Source organism: Sipha flava, unplaced genomic scaffold (genome assembly GCF_003268045.1).
Source record: "Sipha flava isolate LNK unplaced genomic scaffold, YSA_version1 522_pilon_pilon, whole genome shotgun sequence".
NCBI classification, from domain to species: Eukaryota; Metazoa; Arthropoda; class Insecta; order Hemiptera; family Aphididae; genus Sipha; species Sipha flava.
Genome location: NW_020273480.1, coordinates 134,087 through 155,359, shown reverse-complemented (window position 1 = coordinate 155,359; position 21,273 = coordinate 134,087). Strand labels below are relative to the sequence as shown.

Below are 21,273 nucleotides of genomic sequence, written 5' to 3'. Positions count from 1 at the left end.
TGACCTATTATAGCCTATGATAATTATTTTAAAATACATAAAAAAAAATTTCAAAAAATGTGAAACACTAATCAAGTATTACTAAGGATATCATAAAGTTTTATATTAGATTCACAGAAAAAAGTTAAATAAATAATTATCATAAAACATACAACTGAATACTAAACCTAAAATGATTAACATGTCATTAGGTTTTGGAAAAATAAGTAAGATTAAGTTTCTCAGAAAATAGTCTATACTAAACTCAAGATCCTAAAAAATTGTAGTTAAATGTATTTAGTAATTAAGTTTCAAATGTAACAACAATTTAAAAAAATGTACTGAACCCACAAATCATTATAAAACTATTAAATAGTTTATGTTTTAACAATCTTGAAATATTCAAATATAAATTTTATATTTGAATATTTCATGATTGTTTTTCTCTAAACGTAAATAAAAAGGAAAATAGGTTTTTACTAGTTATGTAAGTTAAAAATGAAACGATAAAATATGAATTATGATCAAATGTAATTTGAAACCAAGTGTTATAACTCTGAAACACTCTTATAGTCTAAAAAAAAATTAACAAGTAAATAAATTAAGTAAAATCAAGATAAAACCAATACATTTTTCGAATCGTTCAAAACTTTAAATTTATCTAAAAAAAATTGTTTCCATTATAATGTCATACTTCTGTACGTCTTAAAGATAGTGAAATTTTATATATTTTATATATTAAATTTCTTCGTTGTTTATGTATTCGAATAAAAGTATGATTTTTTTCCTCTTTTCGTTATACAAAGAAAAGTTAATTCCAGATTTTGATTTTTTTTTTTTTAATTCATTTGCATACATAAATTCTTTTATACGACACTTTCAAATTAATTAAAAACTTTTCTTGCTTAAATTAATTTTAACCCTAACGATGATTTTTAATTTTACTACAAGTAAGGTAAGACTATCCAAAAAGTAAAATTTTGGAGGTTTTCCATTAGTGTTGCTAATATGTCCATCAGAAATTTTACAAAATATCTGAAACACAATATAGATCATGCACAGCTTACCATTGAATAAACACTATTTTTTTGGGGAGGAAGCAAACAAAAAAAAAAAAGTGATTTCAACTTACCAAAAAATCTGTTGGTCAATATTATATTATACTATATACTTTTGTTTTAAGATTTAGATTTTGAAATCATTATTTTAAAATTGTTCTTGTCATATCCATTCTTTTCGAAATAAATATTTGTAAATAATATTATTCAAACCCGAATCTTAAGTTACACTTACGCACTAACAAATAGTTTTGTGTGGTTGGACTGCCCGGACGTATGCACGTGTGTCCATATGGGCAATGTGATGTGTAACAAAAATAATTAAATTTACACATGGACCTATAATGCGAACCGTCTATAGAAGGTTAAAATAAAGATGTTAGCATAGGTTATGAATATGGTTATGGTAATCACAATAACCATGCTAAATCTATTTCACAAATTATTATATAATAAAACCTCTTGGACTTCCTTAGGGCTTGGATGATAAAGGAACGCGACAAATTAATACGAAATAAAAGGGTAACTATGTGTTGTTGATCGAGTGGAAAATGTATATTTGAGGATGACGATATTACCATAATATTATTGAGTGGTATACTTAAAGAATATTATCTTCAAAAATCGATTTTGATTCAATTTTTAAATGACTATTTAATATTAAATGTTTATGTATAAACATGTTTATCTTTCGACGAAAACCCTAATCATAAGTAGAGTTGAGATTTTGATGAAAATGCATCTTTTTTTATGAAGTCCCGAAACATAGGTCTGTAAGAAGAAAATGTATTTCAAATGAAACTAATTAATTTAATGTTGTTTTTATTTGGCATTTTTTTATATTTTATGATAAATTTAACTTTATTTATATTTTTGAGCATATTTTGTTGTTTTTAGGGCATTTTTCAAGTTCTTAGATTTATCTATAAATTCTTAAATATTAGGGTATTTAATTATGCGTTTCAACATTTGTTCGTTCAAAACTTGCACGTTTAATCAGTAATATACTAAATTGATAAACTAATAAATACGAGCATACCTACTCATATAACTATTTTAATAAAAATAGAACAAAATTATTATAGTCGAAAGAAATTATTCTACTTCAAAAGTTCAACGAGCATGACAGCAAGTTATGAAATAAATTTAATTTAATTAAGTTAAATAAAATGTAATTACTAAACAAATTAAACCTATTTTGTTATAATTATGACAAATAAATATCGTTAAATATGTTTGTTGACATGGTTTTTATAAAATTATTTTTAACTATAATAAATACATTTTTTTTGCACATTTTTATAGTACATTTGTTTATGATTTTAAAATATTTTTAAATTTTTTATAGAGCTTTTTTTTGTTATTTTTCAGAGCATTAAAATCTTAGTCGCATATACGTTACAAATCTTGACCGACAATAGAAACATTAATAACTATATTATTATTTTATTATAATATATTATGTTATACATAATCTCGATCTTTTCAACAGTAAATTGTGTACGTATTATACCAGTTGATAACTTTTAAATAATACTAAATAGATAAACAACACCACTATAACATATTTTATACACTGCACTATTAATACTGATCCAGTGCACCAATGCTACAGCAAATTGTTTTATCAAATCAGCCGTTCTCGTGATTTAATATATTGTGTTTAAAAAAAAAAATTATAAAATACTCTTTATTTTGTACGTATAAAATCATTACACCCTCTGTTTTAATGTTGAGAAACTTGCATCGGTGTGTATAACCGATGTACGTAGAGCATGACCACAGTCGCGCGTAACTTCAGCTAATCGTTGTTAATACGTTTTGATAAACGGTGAGCCGTCGACCGATTAAAAACGTTTTCAAGTGTCATAAATCCAAACCAATCTTGTTCACAATGATCGAAATCGACAAGTATCATGCATACAATTGTACTGTACACACGAACGGGGAAAAGTTAACAAACGATATAGATCACTGTGTATTTACAGCACAATAATACACGTTCTCGTACGTCGCTATTGATGAAATCGAAATGTGAAAATCGTAAACGCGTGAAAACTATTTAACCTCCAACGAACGACAAGTATAACAATAATAATAACGTGCCTATTTTATTATATTATTATTATTATTATATTAAAAATAGTGCACAGACGGTGACGAATGGAACTCATTCATTTATATACTGACCACATCTGCCAGTGATGTGTGCGTGTAACAGATAAACCGACAGAAAAACGCGTAATTATAATAAGAAATAACTTAAAAAGTATAAACTGTTTTTAATTGTTTTTATTATTTTCCCCTAGGAATTAGTTTGGGAAACTGTGCGAAATACGATTTCAAATCGCCTTTCTGAATACGGTCCGCCGATAATACACTAGCGGATCCATTTTAAGAGATGTGGAGTGCACAGAAATCGTTTCGAACTTATCGTTGTTTAATCGTTCACGCTGAAAACAACAGCCGATTGTGGCCTTAAAATAGATACGACGCGAATTATATGACCAGAGAAATTGTAAAGACATGGAGATAATATAGAGAAAGAAAGCGAAAGAGAGAAAAAACGGTCTAGTCGTAAACTCGACATACTCTCTTCGACAAAATAGGGAAGACGCCGACTTTGAATCGTTACCCCCGCCCATGAATCCTTACGGGTCATATACGATCGTGTATATGTATGTCAGTAAGTGTGTTTATATATGTGTGTTGTGTGTTTAAGAGAGGCACCCGGTCCAGTTCACACCCCTCGCGCGTGCATACACACACACACAAACGCACACAGAACTAAACTACCACTGCCACTAACACGAGGGGTTGTAAAATGGAGGGTAGTGGTGACGAAGAGGAGAGGAGCTTTTCGCGAGAAAATCGATGTCACTGGGACTTCCACCGGGCCGAGCCTTGCACACAGCATACAAACAAATACAAATACATACACACACATACACGCACGCACACACACGAACACACATAGAAACGTACATATAAATGTACACACTCATACAGTCATTAGTTTTCTCTTTCTATCCATCCTTTTTCCACTCCTACCCCACACAAAGCTGCCATGTTCGCTATTTTTAACCTTCACCCTACTCTCTGCTCACCGTTTCGGGACGTTTTATTAACTATACACGTCCACTCATCCTTTCCCATCGACGGGTCGAGTTAGGTTATTCCCCGTGACCTCCAAAATTCATTATCGTATAGTACATAAGCATACACTCGTGTGGTAACGCTCTTGTGTTCATAATAACAATTATAATAATAACGACGACTATAATGACGAGAACGACAACAATGTATTACAAACTCCTGGATCCTCCATAAATTATCGCAGCCACCGCGGGCGTCACCGTCGTCGCCAACGGTGGACGCCGACGACGACCGATACGGTCTAGTAACAAACAAAGCAATATACACTATTCTGTCTACGCGGTTTTCCGGTGATTTTCTAATTATTATTCAACGCTGAATATCAAAGACCCATTCTTTGGTTATTGTTATACGTCTGCCACCACCCGGGAAATAAACTCTCTGTGTGATTCAACAATAGAGGACGTCCAAGTCTGTGACCACCGCATTTTCTTTTTACTCTTCACTTTCTAGCGGCTTTCGCGTGCGAAGTTATTCGGCGTCCGGATCGTACGGTGATGACGTCAAAGTATAAAGTGTACATTTTATAGAATTAGAGTTTGTCTAAGCTCTTATATATACGGCTTAGAGTTTTCCGGACCACTGTAAGACACGGGTAGGAAGCTCTGAGCTGTTTTGTATTTGGGCCATGTGACAGGGATGAGGTCAAAAAAGAGAAAGGTATTGTTTGTGTGCATGTGTGTGTTGTTTGCGCAAACTTAATCCACTAACCCATGTGCGTATTGGTATCAAGGTACAACCTCGAAGAAGGGTCAAGTATATATACTTGTATACAACATCCGAACTACGTGAAAGACGGCTAATCTCACAATAACCGTATTTTCCCATATCACCTTATTGTATCATCGACACATTGACCGTATTACAATATTTATATTCGAACTTGTTTCCTAATTAATAACAAAATATATTTACAGAGTTAGATTCCGCCTCGCTTTCTACGGGCATCATTTGCTTGTGTTCTATACAGTTGATAGGTACAATATTTTACAGTTTGTTTTTAGAAAGTTTTGTTGGTATGTATGTGTGTGTGTGTGTGTGTGGTTATATCTTGGACGTGTCCGTAATGCATTTCAAATAAATCCGTTGACTTTAAAAGCCGATTTCGTCCCACGAGAGGTCAAATTTTTCGGGTGGTATTTAGATTCGGACTAACTGGAATCCAAACCAAATTATAAACTATTTATGACAAAGGTACAAAATTCAAAGAGATGAGTATATAAATTTAATAAAGTTGTTGGAATACTATTACTAACAAGTTATAAATCCTACTGGATTTTTGAATACCTATTGTAGCTCTCTCTTCATGCAATATATGTAAGTACAAATAAATTTATCATATCTTTTTTTTCACCTTTTTTGATATTTCCATTATACAGAAGTTGGGAGTAATGTGTTTTCTATATCAATAAAATAAAAGTAAGAAAAATAAGAGTTAGGATTTCTTAAATCCAACATAATATCTTGGTGCAAGCATCAACACTTGAGTTGTGCAATGCTTATTTCTAAAAATAATCTTGTCAAAACTTTGATCGAGTGAGCAACTTTCAATATAAAAACATCGGATAAAAAACGTCAAATGCACAATTTTCTTAATCTTATTCAGCAGACGATATTTTTATGCCGTAAAAAAAGAATAAATACTCATAAAACTATGTATAAATATGTCTCATAAGTATATTTATATTTTTGTTAACGAAATACGTCATGTATACTTTGAATTTACAGATACTGTTTTATGTGATTCATTCATAAATGCATAGTTATTTTTATTTTATGGTACTCGCCAAACTATTTTATTTTTCTAATTATTGTCAAAAATTATGAGTACACAAATTTCAAAACACAGCGTAGTAAATATAATAATGCTGAACATAATAATTTCGATTTTATTAAACATACGTCTATTTGTTTTTTTTAATTTATTCATCCATTAAATAAGAATAAATTGCATAATTTGTTAGAAATATCAATGATTTTCATATTGTTATGTTAATATATTATATATTCACTGAATTCAATCGCCGATGTATTTTATTATCCAAAACATATTTAAAGTAAATAATTAAACATCGAAAAATTTTCATAAAATCTTTGTAGTAATGGAAATATTAAGCACTAATATTCCACTCTAGTAGTTTAATCTATTTTCCATGAATCTATTTTTACTATTTTTAAAAATGTATTCACCTCGTAAATGATTAAGTCAATCACGAAGTTTGACTTATGAAAATTCTCCGATATGTATAGAGTATGTCAATAAAATGTATTGAAACACGTATCAGCCAAATTATTTTTCATTAACAACATTAATATTATGATATTATACTTACATATTAATTCATAAAACGATAAAAATAAACAGACCCGTAGTCATGTAGAGGACAATTCTCTTATTTTCCAAACCTTTGACTCCCTCCCTAATTTTCTAATTTACCTTCCTAATTTCATAAACTCAGTTACCCACCCCCTCCGAAGATTGCGCTAACCTAACCTGACCTGCGATATGATGAAATAACAAATCTAAACCGTAATACGCCTAAGTATAATAATCTCATTAACTATATTAGATAAACTATGAATTGTTATTGCATGTACTGGTTAGTGAAAGATTAAAATTTAATAAACTATTATTGCGGCATGAAACTATGCTAAAGAATGTTTAAAATAAATGAATAAAAATTACGGTAAATAAATATTACCAAGACAATATTTTAAATGTATAATGCAAGCAAATTTAAAAAAAATTAAAAAAAAAAAAAGAAGCTATAGATAAATTACTGTTTAATATCATGTAGCATAAGAACTTTTTTTAAAACGTAAAAATGTTGACACACTATGCACGCATTTTTATAAGCTTCCGGTTTAAGTCTAAAATATGCAGCTAAAGCCGAAAGACAAACCAGAACTGAACCGTGAAAATTAATGAACTTAGTAATCGAAATACCGACATCGTTATTCTTTTATCATAAAAACGAGTTCATTAACGTCATTGCATTTCTCTGCGATAAATCAAAATCAATAGTTTGAAAGTACTATAGACCAATGGCGTGACAAGGGGCCTGGAGCGAGGCTCGTTCTTCATTAACTCAACTAGTGTTGGTCGCCTCCCTCGGTCTATAGATGTATAAGATCGAAATGATGTCCAATCGTTGATTGAAGATTATGTTACAGTAAATGTTTGCTTGTGTAAATTATGTCTAAAAAAATTCTATATGTTTCGGCAAAAATATTATACGGACATAATAATATGTGTATGTGTACCAACGGTTCGGTTGTAGTACAATATGAATAACGAAAGTCAATAACGAATTTGATCTAATGTAAAAAAAAAAAATAAATAAATTACATCTTCACTGTGTTATAAACATCGGATGATCCCAATTTGATGTACACACTTACTGTTGTGTACTGATAAACGGAGAAATTACAAAATGGTTGCGATTTGCAATCAACGTTTTGCTAGAAATTGTAAGTTCGTGAATGCTCACCGAATGTTGCTGCTGAATTATAATAATGGTTGTAAAAAATAACACACAACTGCACTTGATATGGAATTGCGAACGTATACATCTACGGTGTAGTGCGCACGCGATGTACAACATTGTAAAGTACATTTTGATGAGCGAGTCATGGCATTTCTTTTAAACGCTGATGAATAGGCGTATCGTGATGACGGGTTGTTGATCTTACAATTTTGTACACTTTTCCTTCATGCTCTTCTGTAAAAAGTTTTTTCTTTCTTTTTTTTTCATTATAATCTTTTACGATAAAATAATAACTCGTGTAGTCTTTTTGAACAATTATAACTGAACATGTATAGAACATTTTCAGGTGTAGTATTTATAATAATATGCAGCATCATATTTCAGCACACATGCGATGTCCATTAAAATAACATAAACTGTATGCATTACATAAACATAACGTCAATGAAAATATTCCAAAAAATCTAAGAGAATTAAGTCCGCATTAATTTGTATTGATTTTTAATTATAAATCATAGAAAAATCACGTTTTTCCAATCACATTGTACCAACTTTTATAATTTTTTTTCCCTCCGTCAAAGAGTAAACTGTTAAACTTTGAATTGGAAAAATCTGCTTGTAAACGATAACTGCAAACTATTTTTAAAATGCATGTTATTAAATCCAATAGTATAAATACGTCTAGTATAATATTTATTCATCTGATACTTAATATAATTACACAACAACATAATGCCTTGGCGTACGTAAATTGTTTAAATAACAATAATAATAATTGTATGATTGATGTTAATCTTTCATCTAGACAATTTATTGTTTATTATTTCACCAATTTAGGATCAAAATCAATAAGTTGGTAAACTATTGACTGGAGATTTTTAGGTTTTCGCTTTGTTTAATGAATGGTACACGAAACATTTCTAAAATAGAAGGGCAAACGTCAAAAGTGTCACGCAGAATTAAGAAGCAGCCTCTAAGGTCGTCATTGTCACCGTGCATTATATTCGTTGATGATAAATGAAACGACTAGAAAATGAGAAATTAAAAAAAAAAAAATGGTTGTATATAACATAATACGTCATACGATGGTTCAAACGTAATTTTATTGGAACGGAAACAAATAAAGTATTGTCTGTAAATTTAACTGTACATTTTATGAATAACACGAAAAAATGAATAAATAAAAACATAACGATTCGGCCGTGAGGATATATTATTAAATATAAACACATACTAGTGCGACATGCACACATTTCGTGTATTTGTCGAATTGGGTTTGTTGGACGAAAAATGATTTTGGACGGGTACGCGTAAAACAAGTGGTGTGTACTTAAGCGGTACAGGGGGGCCGGAAATAGAGCGCGGAGTAACGCGCGCCGCTAGGAGAAAATTAAACGCATTAAAATGTACGCGTGTACAGTTGTTCGAAATCGTAAATTCAATAGTTATATTGTGTTCATCGAGAGAACGTTTCTGAATTCAGATAATTTATTTAAAAATATGGCACTTGAAGAACACGAATATAATGCGCACGCTTTCTCGTCCGCAGATATATACGTATATTTTACATTATGTACGAGAAACGGGGCAAAGAAAATACGCATGGGACGTATACTTATGCAAAACAGTCCGGAAAATCACGCGAACTCCCGGCATTATCATTTTTCCAGTCGAAATGCCGCTACTGCGACCGCCGACTGTATTGATTGATGCGATGCGATCGGAGCCTGGAGGCAAACGGGTACCGTAATGTTAATATTCCTTACGAATCGAACACAACCGTAGTTGAGCCCTAATCGTCCGTGTACGACACTGGAACGGAACTGCTGCAGTAGGCCATCGCGAAAAAACTATCTCCGGGCGTGTTAACGACACAGGCGACGTTGCCCGAGGAGACTTTCTGTCAATTACTTTGATCGCGTGTGTACGCCCTCAGGGAGGGATCCTAGGAGGATTTTTTTTTTTAAACCATTACGATTTTTTTCCGTTGGGCGCCCGTTTCGTTATGAACGTAAAACTATGTGTCTATCACTTCGAAACTGGTATCGATCTCTGATTGCACGAAGCTAAGCTAGTAAAAACTAGTAATACAAAGCCGACTGCCCGAGATAGGTGTAACATTTTTTTTAGTTCTACGCGAACATTTCATTAGGCGGTCGTTTTGCAGAGGAACATATTCAAAACAAAATAATATCGAACACTGGCATTTACCGTTGCTGACAATGGCATTAAATTGCAGACACCTAGTACGAAGTGTATTTATTGTTGTAAGTCATCTGAAGTGGCGATCTTTTACGCGCCCGAGAGCGGTACACGTGTCCCTGAGAGCTGAACCTTAAGTTAAATGTGCGCGTGAGAGAGGTGACGGAGCGAATTAGTCGCACGGCAAACAACGCGTAGGGTAGGTCACATGCATCCGTCGCCAGACGTTACGAGATCGTAATAGCCATCGAAGTTTCGACCGTGGGTAAAATCGATTGATCCCGTTCATCGCGTAAACGGATTCGTATGAACATTACGTTTTATCGCGTGAAGGGTATACCTATCATCTGCTGATCGGACGCCGCGTCGTAATCGATTTGCCATAACGACGCGTGCAACGTTGACGACAAGAAATATACGATCACAATAAGTGAACCACCATCGTTGGAAAAGCGACGGAAATGTCTGTAGCGTGTCATCGAGTGGTGAGTATTACATTGTACCCCCAAACACCAGTTGTTCTACCGAAATTGGCCACAAAACGATCATTATGGGAGTTCTATCACATTGATTCAAGTTTTGTTCTCGCACTCGTTCGGATCCCTGGCGATTCGGTAACGTCCACGGACACACTGTTACTCACGGTGGACAGATCTCAAAAACTCGTCGACATAAACGATTTAAAAGGTCAAATCTGTTCGAGCCGAAACCACGAGGAATCGGAAAACCAACCCGTAGATCACATAATAGTGTCTGCGATGCGAAAATAAATTATTATTAACAGTGCCAATATGGTAATAAGCGATTTCATTTTCTTTGCGCCCGGCGAACGCAACGAACGAACGTGGATGTACCAGCCTGGCTGTATTAAATACAAATGTTGTGTACGTGACGACAACGTCGCGCAGTCACCAAAACAATTCGTTTTGTAATTCATCGTTTAAACATTGCAATGTCAACTTTGTTTCCGGCGACGACAATAGCACAGCATAACGAAATACTATAGATACATACGCGACGCTAATAATGTAATTGCATCGTATCGCCGCAGGACACAATTATTATTATCCGTGTACTAGTGTATATTGTATAGACAGTTATTTGAAAACAATTCGTCGAATAGAAAAATACAACTTTTTTTACAAACATTTACTGAGATAAAATAAAAAAAATAATACAAAGCTAATTTGTCGAGTAAACATTCTTTTTTTCTCATTTTTTTCAATATATATATATATATCAATTTTTTTTTTCCTTAATTAAATGTTGTGGTTCCACAAATTTATTCGTTGTGTAGACAGTTTCTTCGAATAGAAATTCAAATGTTCACATTAATAATTGAACAAGGTCACAGTGAATGTCAATAACTGTTTATGTGTGTATAAATGTAAGTGTCCTTTGCCTGTCTTTCGGTCCGTTGGAGTCAAATCATTCATTTATACGGTCAATTACCTATACCATCTCTGTGAACCGTCATAATATGCCACGGACTGCCGTCACCCACTGTGTCTTACCCTCGATAACCGTCTATTCGCATGAGGCTTAATATTATTATTATACAATAAAGGCAGTGAAAAAACTTGATGTCGTATCGTAAAGTTACATTTGATGCGAAAGAGGAGGATCCAGAGTAAAGCTTAGGATTTTTTGAAAAATGTACATTAGAACGCTGCTATTCAACTATTGAGATGTTGAAAAACGAAAATCCTTTTAGGATGCTTATTGAGTTCATCGTAATATATAAATGTTTATTTTTTCCGTTTGGGAATACGAATATCTAATCCTACGTATTGAATTTAATTTTTTTCACTCAAATATACAATACTATCGTGAAATATTTGTATATATGCTTATTTTTTTCTTTATATTTTTTTCAAAATTTTATGATCGCCATTTCACATTTTACAATCATTGTAAAAATGAATATCAGAACTTCAATATTACCTAAAGGTTTTATGTTCATAATAAAATAACGCGAAAAAAAAGATTGAACACCAATCAATTTCAAGACAATTTCTAGTTTAGTCCGAACGGTGTCTTTTGATCGTGTATGATGTACGTAAAATTATTACCATTACGCCCACAAAGTGTTTATGACGTCATACATATTTGTGTGAACTGACAATTAGTCAAACTCTTTTTTTTTTAATGTTACCCACTCATTAGTCTTATCTATTGTTATTTTAAATACTTTAAAATGATTCTTAGATAGTTTTTTACAATAACACACACACACATACATATACACAATTTTAGAACATTATTTTGTTTGTAGACGAATATTAATTAATAATTATTACGATAACAGTGCGTGTACATACAGCTACTCCAACCACTTTGTAGTGATAATAATAAAATAATTAGGTCAATAATAATAATATTGATAACTAACCAGAGCGTTTTATTTAAAAGATTCTCATTATTTCCTATAAAAATATTCATATTCATATAAAACGCAAACAGAGGATTAAAACTCCTTAAACTTGCTCAAAGGACAACTGCCGTGTGCATAACGTTATCAATATGGAATTATAAATTCGAGCTTAACGCTTCAGAATTTTGGTGATTAATAATAGTACCACTAAGGTTCCTCAACTATTTTTTCTGTTCGACGAAATCAATGACAACGTACCGTCTGATTAAAATGTCTATGAAATTCAAAAAAATATCATGAAATGCGTTCTTTCACTTAACAGTTCTTAAACCAATAATATTTAACTTAATAATATTACTTTACTTATATAGTAATATTACACCGAAATTATATTAAGTAAACACAATTTGTATACAATGAAAAGTAATAATCGTGTACAATGAGATTTTCAAGTGTTTAATAACAAGTGTTTAATAAAATCTTACTTATCGGAGACACAACAGTTATTAGTTACTTACCTAAACAAAAGTTGTAGAATCGATTCGTGCTGAATGCGGAGACAAATTTACATCGTTTCAACGATATTTCAAATAGATTTGTACTACGCACAGGGTTAGGTTGTCCACGTATTTAACCGCATAGTGAGTCGTCCTGGACTACAGAGGTTCATTGAAAACACAAAGTGATAGTATGATTATTTCTGGCCTAGGTTTTGGACGGGTCCTATTCGCACCGCGTTAGTACATTGCACCGAAAAATAAAAGACGATAAGAGTAACGAGAATGGTAATAAAAATAATAATGAAGTACCGCTGACGGATGGATTTCGGATCAAACCCGATCGGATCGCGATAAGTATAGGATACAGTGGATAGGATAGTGTGGTGGATAGGATACAGGAGAGGAACGAGGGGGAAAATTCGGTTAAATGTTTTTATATGAGGTCATCGGCGGGACTGCTGAGCGATCGATAATCCGGTACGTGTAGCGTCACGAACAAGCGCGCGCTCGCTTATATTATTAGACATGCATGTGCGCGAATAAATCTTATTTATGTTCGCGAGATCCGGACCTAAAGAAAGTGCTTTCGGGTGTACGTGCGTATATATGCTGCACTGAATCATTGTGTCAGCGGCTGCGCTTCAGCTGTAAGGACGCGAAAGGATAGGGACGTCCGTTGCAGTGTCCGGCGACGATGGTAACTTCTTCGAAACAATTTCATACGCATAACGACGTGACTTGCGTGTACGATTCCTATATTATGCAGGGTCGGGATGGCCGGCTACAAAAATATTATTGGCCGTTCTCATTTACGCGAGATGACATTTTATGATGGAAAAAAAAAATCTCATCGTTCGGATCCCGTTTATTTATGTTTCTCGAAAAATATCACCGATCCGCCCCTGACAATATGATGCGTATTAGACGACAGAGCAAACGACATTTTCGAATCAGAGGGCGGACCGGGACGAACATTGCAACAACCAGTGCCATACAGAGGAAGGGAGTTTTGGGATGAAACCTCTTTACCGGGACTGAAAAAAAAATCCATTTTAAAACGTATAGATCCAGAAATATGCACGTCATGAATACTTTAATATATATATAAAATGTAGTTTTTGATCAATTATGATGAAATCATAAAAACATTATTTTTTCGTCCGAGGAGATACAAAAATAGACGTTTGATATTGACGTGCAAATCATGTACATAATTTAATCCCCCTCCTCCTCCAAAAATCTTATTTCCACTGGCGATAACCATAATGCGCGTACGCGGTAAGTCAGTTATACGTGTCATCGAGAAACACGATATTTGCCACGGTGCACGATCAGTAACCGCGGTTTAGACTACGAATCCCAAATATAGCTACAGCTCTGCATGTTTTATAACCGTATAACAATAAATAAATCCGTTAGACGTGCACGAAAACGATGCACTTGCGCCTCGTGGAAATGTACGAAATCGACTGGAGTCCGATGAAGCTTGTAACCATTCACGATTGACCGTTTTATAATGGATTGCCATCGGACAACAGTGGTGTACCCAGGGTCATATTTCGGGGGAGCTACAGGGCGCTGTTACCCCGGGTGGCTGAACATGAGAGGGCGGCTAATTTTTTTATATTTTAAATATTTAATGATCTAATATTCTTTAAGTGAAACTTCTTTACAAAATAAAAAGTTTATCTCAAAAAATATACATATATATATCGCCAATCACAGTATTACGATATACACACATATACTCGGTAACGGTTTAGTACTGTCGATAGATCCAAAGATTTACAAAAAATCTATCCTTATGTTGACATTGCACTTAAATGTTTTTGTGTACACCAGCAACCCATTGTTCTTCAGAAAGATCTTTTTCAACTTACAGAAATTTATATATGGTATAACGAGGCGTTTTTTATTGTTGCCCACTAGTGTCAAATTCCTAAATGTGGCCCTAAGTGTACCATTTTTGTATACGTAAGGTAGTGGCGGTGCGAAGGGATTGTATTTGAATCATATGATTCATTAAAAATTGGGAATGGGCGGTCTTTATAAAAATAAAGCCGAGAAAATAATTAATAGTCCGTATATTTTATTATATATTTATCTGTACTTTCTGTATGGCACTTATACTGTGTTCTACGCAGTGAGGTGATTTTGGTTTCTTTCGAAAGTAAGGCAGTCGGTACGCTATTGCCGACTCAGCGGCTCATTTCACCAAAGTACCGATTAATACGGAGGAAGGAGGATGTCAAATCTGTCAAAAAATATAAGGACTCGTACTTTATATATACTCGTGAGTAGATACCCACATAGTACATAACTCATTTTTCTGATTTACAATATGGCCTTATAATATACGTAAGTATTCATATTTTGATGATGTATTGGATTTAAAACTCTAAACTGCGACAAATTCATGGATTCCCCCCCATCTGTGCAACATGTATATGGTGAACACAAAAAATTAAAAAATATTATACCATGGTATGACTGTTTAAAATTGTGTAGTGTAAATAATTTTGATGGGTGGATAATCATAATATGATCATCCACCCATATTATGTATTATATATTCCATATTATGGAATTGATAATTCGAGTAAAAAAAAATTCTTGCGACCACTCGATAGGTGTTCTCGTTCGTACGGGTATTTTCAAGATAAAGCTGCAACAATTCCTGTCCTTGGTCAATCCAACTATTTAATGAGAGCTATCGAAATCTGTTGTATCACAAATAAGTGAACGTGCGTCACGTTAAATGCTAAATAATTTACGTGATAACAATATTATTGTAAACGCAATAAGTATGTTAAAAGAAATCGTTTGAAAAGAAAATATCATGTGTTGAATTTTTAGTTTTACTTATGCAACAATCTATAATTACCGCTTTAGTGAATCATACTCACACACATCATATTAGTTTATACAGGGAGTTCCACTCAATTTTATCGAATATAAATCATCCCACCGTACAGCATCCAATGAATAATACAAGTTTTGTATAAACATTTTGAACTGCGTGTATGTGTGCATATGTGTGAGTTGTTCAAGAAGTTTCGAAAACAACGTATGAGACGATATTATACGCAATGTATAAAATATACGATTTCCAAGTAATCAATTTATTCAACATCAAAACCAATAGGTTTTAACGTCTACATTGTACGGAATATAATTATACAATGATTTAGTAAATGTGTAATGGTGGCGAAAACATTTAACTATGCATTATTTAACGTACCTTGGTTACCGGCCAAAACACAAAAGTATTTATATATTTAATTTAACTATTTATTTATTTATTTATTATATATTTCTTAAGCGATCGGTAAAATATTATGTTGATCTACATTATACTACTGCCTCTTATATTTTTTTTTGTTTTAATTTTAAAATATAGCTTATCACAATTTCATGTATCTTAGCGTAATGAAAAATTCAAAAAAAAAAAAAAATAAAGAAAAAAATGTACATGTATTTCATGTACATTAAACAATATTGAATATTATACACCTTACCCTAACGCAACTTTTATTAATGTTCTAGAAAAAGAATGAAAAATAATTTATCATAAAATGCTTAATATATATCTTCATTTTTACCCGTGGAAGTCTAGACAAGTCTACACTAACTGTGCTTCCTATACTTAAAATTAATTAATGTGAAACGTTGCATTGGAGAAAGAACACTAAAAATAATGAGCTAATCGTATATTCTGGTGTATTTGAAAATAATATTATAATAATAATAACATTATCATAATATTTATATTTCTATTAAATGTTTCACTTCCGGGAATAATTTGGATGGCAAACTATGATTTTCTTGCTTCTAATGAAATAGTACATGAATTACTCCCTTTGCTGGCCGATAATTAAACAGCAGACTTATCTTCAATAAAATTTGAAAACTAATTACCATTAAATGTTGTATTTGTATAAATAATTAGACGATAATATGACATCAAAGCGTTTTTGTTAATCTTTTTTTTCTTAAATAACATAGCCAAATACAGCCATTGAAAATGGTCGCGGTTTAATCGCTGCACACTGAACGACAATACAATTGTTTCGAAAAGAAATTTTTGTAAATTGCCGCAGATTTACGGGTATATATATATATATATATATATATATAAATGTACCTACATTTGTAGATATAATCACGTGTCATAAAGATATAATCGTTTAATAAGTATTAATGATTCGACTTACAGAGTTGTGTTCGTATCGTAAGAATAATCGACCAGACGACGGTAGCACAGTGTACCTACCACAGGATGTTGATGTAAAAATGTACGCAGTCGAATGCGTACAAGAAATAATGATAATTATAAGACAGCAACCAAAAATAATGGTTATTGTGAATAGTTAAATTAGAAAAGTTGCGTGCGTTTTCTCCGACTTTTAGTGTACAACTTATTACGTAAAAACAGATACTTGGTTGGCGAAATAACTTAACGAGTCTTATGTCGACGTTTTAGCATTTTAAATATATTTTATCTGTTTCAAAGAAAATTACATATTTCTTGATTTTTGTCGTGCACAAACATAATGTGTATATACAGGTATATTTCAAAAATGTATTGTACAAGATAAATACTTGCCTTTTAATTTAGGTGTATGTTTTTTAGGTACGTACTATGTTCGTCGAATTTATCAAATAAATGAAAGATGAATTTTACACCATTCGAAATACAAAACAAATATCGCTAGAAATTTCAGACAAATATTATCAGATTAATGTTATATAATGTTATAGATATGCCAATACAGACAATTATAAATGTAAGATAAAATATTTAGGTACTATATTTAATTAGCATATTTCAGGCATTCAATTATTAATTGTCACTTTTTTATATCGACATGTATATTATTAGCAAAAATATGTTGTCCTTTTCAGCTCTCGTTCATTCTCGATTATATTTATTTATATACATTTACATTACTTGATATAGCGTTACTAGACATCCGCCTTAATCAAGCCGTCAATCCGTGTAGATGTACATACGTATATAACTTAATGTATTCTTAATACAGATTGTAAATATTATTTGTCTTGCTAAAAAAATAAATTTAAAAAAGACATTTGCTATGTAATCATCTATTGCAGCCCACCACATTACGCATGTTATTCGCTAGGCGTCTTTATATGTTATAAGAATTTGAATGATTTTGAATTGATTTGAATAGAATCTTGGTAAAATTGAAAGCCAAAAATATAGATTCGAAACGCTGATTTTCATTTTTTTACCACGATTCGAACTCTGTGGTTCGTGGAGTAATATTTCAAAATGAAAGTATTCGATGAATATTTTGTCAATATCTGTTGAATCATGCCGCGTGTCTTTTGAAAGTTAATTGCCTGTGAAATGACATGTTGAAATAGGGTAGATATTTTCTCGCCAACTGTCTACGTACTCTACACTACATAAACACGCTCATGAAACATAGCGTATAACTATATCGCCGTTGAATCGGTTTTCTTTTTTTATTTATTACATACCATAAGTATTTCTAATTGTCAGTGGCGTAAGAAGACTGGCTAGCGCCCTGGCAAACTTAGAAAAAATTACCTTTCTAACCAATTAAAACTTGATGTCATGATATTTTTTTAACCTTTAGTTTTACTAATATCTTTAAGTATACAATTTATACTTATAAGATAATATTATAGTGTTAATTTTAAACTTTAAAAATTTGCTTTTCTTGCTTTATGACTGACAAATTCATCGATAATTTCTTAATTTAAAATTTGTTATTTAAATACCCTATTTTCATAATTTCATCATTGAATTCACACGTAGTGTGGACAAATAGACAACATCTACGTATTTCAAAAGTATAATGGAAAATGTTAGATTTAATTGTAGAATAAAAATATAATTTTTGCACAATTTTGCGCGTCTTTGCAATTTGCATCCTAGACGTAAGCACAGTTCACCATATCTTTGCTACGCCACTGCTACTTGTCTATAATATACAAATAGGTGTATGTCCATACAGATGGGTATCTCGTGTACCTATTTGGATTATATTATACAACAAGCGAAACTTCGATGAAAATCACTTCCGGTCGGCGAACGAATAACGGTTCTTTAACAAATTCGGAAAATTCTTGTAAAAATAAAAATAAACAAAAACAAGAACGCTCATAAATTTTATATCATCCGTATTTCATGTATACAACGAACATTTTAAGACCTAAATCTACAGAGAATACATATTATTGTTTCCTACGAAACAACACGCTAATCGATTTCGAACACATATATTACACACACGACACGTGCGATCACTGAAGAGTAGTACATATATATAAATTATTTTCAAACCGCTCGTATAGTAACGCAACGTGTACATACAGCTATTGATGCGCACAGTGTCTGTAGTACACGCCGAGGGTAACATAAAATTTTCAATGCTCTTTTACGGGTCTACGATCAAAATGCGTGTACTTGGCAAATTCGTTTAGGTAGACAACGAGGTGGTGGATTGATTGAACAGGAAGTTCCTTGATGTGCCGATCATCTTCATGCAGTCCACATTATTTTTATTTTTAGTTATTAATCTAAAACCGCAATTTTTTTCATAGAACAAGAAAACAGTGGTTAAGTGGATTCGCATATTTCCGAGGCCGAAAAATATCACCTGGGTTAACATTATTAAAACCACAGTGCAGTAGCAGATCATGGACTTCTTTAAAGGGGATATCTAACGTAAATTTACAATATAATCACATAATTATCACGTATATTACAAGGTCGGATTAAGCACCTATTGGGCCCCGGGACTGAAATTTTATATGGGCCTGTTTGACAAAACATGCTTTACAAAGCCGCTCGTTACGCTGGCAGAACGATACATTTTATTAACTATTTCACAAATTGTCGATTACATTATAAAATTATAAAATTAATAGGTATATAAAATTTATGTCTATAAAACTAATAATTTTAGTTTGATAAAAAATGTGTATCGGCTTAAAATTGTTTGAGCTCCTTTCACTTGGGTACTTGAAAGGGCCCGAGGCTACCATCCCGGCTAAACCTCCTTTAATCCGCCCTTGTATATTTATTTTCATACGTTGAAAATAGAATACGGGGACAAATTTTATCCCTCTCCGTATAACCTATACGCGTGTGTAAATACGACACATCGGGTGGTATCGGAAACAATCCACTTCATTCCCTTCCCCCCTGATAGCCGCTTTAATTCGATACGATAATATACCTACGCAGCAATAAATACTTCAAACGACCAAAAAACTTTAGAGTAACACTAGTAGTGTTATAATATATAATGTGTGTGCACTTTATATGGGAACACGGTATCTCGACGATCAACTCGACGCGTGCAAGCGATAAAATCTACAGAAGCATTTTAAGCACGGATCTATTTATAATATAATTGTGTGTATACCGTATACATTGTAAAATAACATACGAAACGTCCATCAGTCACCCCGTGGCCTGTTTTTCGACACTCGAAAAATTCAGTTTTACGTTTCTAGTATTTATTGTCTTTTCCGAAAGAGACATTATTTCAACAATACGTATAGTACATAATACATAAATGCATAATATATACGTGTATAAATATAATTACATGCTCACATGATATTATATAGTTAAATAAAAAACAAATGTGTACGTATGTTGGCTAAAACAACAGTTTAATATGTATAAACAATAATTAAAAAAAAAAAAAGGTAATAATAATAAATAAAAAAAGTGGAAAATAAATGAAAGCAATACTAATAGAAAAAATACTACTTACGTCTCTATCGTACCGGATATATCTGCTTCGTTCACGCGGTATTTATTTTACTTATATTTCGACGGGTGACACTAATCAATCGAGTAACTATAATATGTAAAATACGTATTGTTTTATAAAATATATTATTTACTATGCGTTACTTCAGGTCAACTACGGTCTACGCGATATTTAAATATCATATAATTATATATATATATATATATATATATATATATATATATATATATATATATATATACATACACATATGTAAATATATTCTTATATATAAATACATATATATATGTATATGTATGTATACATACGAAGGGCAAAACAACAATAGGTACTAAAAAGTAGTAAAAAGTATGCGCATTATAATTACGTTCAACGGATCGTTATTACATTAATCTAAATATAAGAGTGTGCGTTATTTAATTACGATAAGACTATATAACATACGTTGTAAATTTATAAATCTATTCGCTGTGACCGGAGAGACACGATTATCACGGTTTTGTATATAAATATGTGTGTGTTGTGACGGCTGTGTAAAGAGTAGGTAAAATTTGTTTGCAGGACGAGAACAGTGTTCTTATCGTGTGTACGTTGAAGTTGATTGAAAACCGAAGTCGAAACGAGCGTTTTTCTATCGATTGATTTGCGTGTTTAAAAAAAAAAATTTAACTTTACACATACACAATATACGTATGTATGTATGCGTATAAAAATTATGTACGGATATGTGTGTGT

At 32.1% G+C, this 21,273-nt stretch overlaps 1 protein-coding gene across 2 annotated transcripts in view; it reads right to left on the bottom strand.

Moving 5' to 3' along the window:
• The window catches only part of LOC112690832, a 242,408-nt gene extending 221,135 nt beyond the window's left edge, over positions 1–21,273 (bottom strand). For both annotated transcript variants that reach the window (XM_025564927.1, XM_025564926.1), the window contains exons 1-2: positions 20,983–21,273; positions 20,539–20,625 (exon numbers count right to left, since the gene is read on the bottom strand). The gene's annotated coding sequence lies outside the window, so the exon portion shown is untranslated. The remainder of the gene's footprint in view (positions 1–20,538; positions 20,626–20,982) is intronic.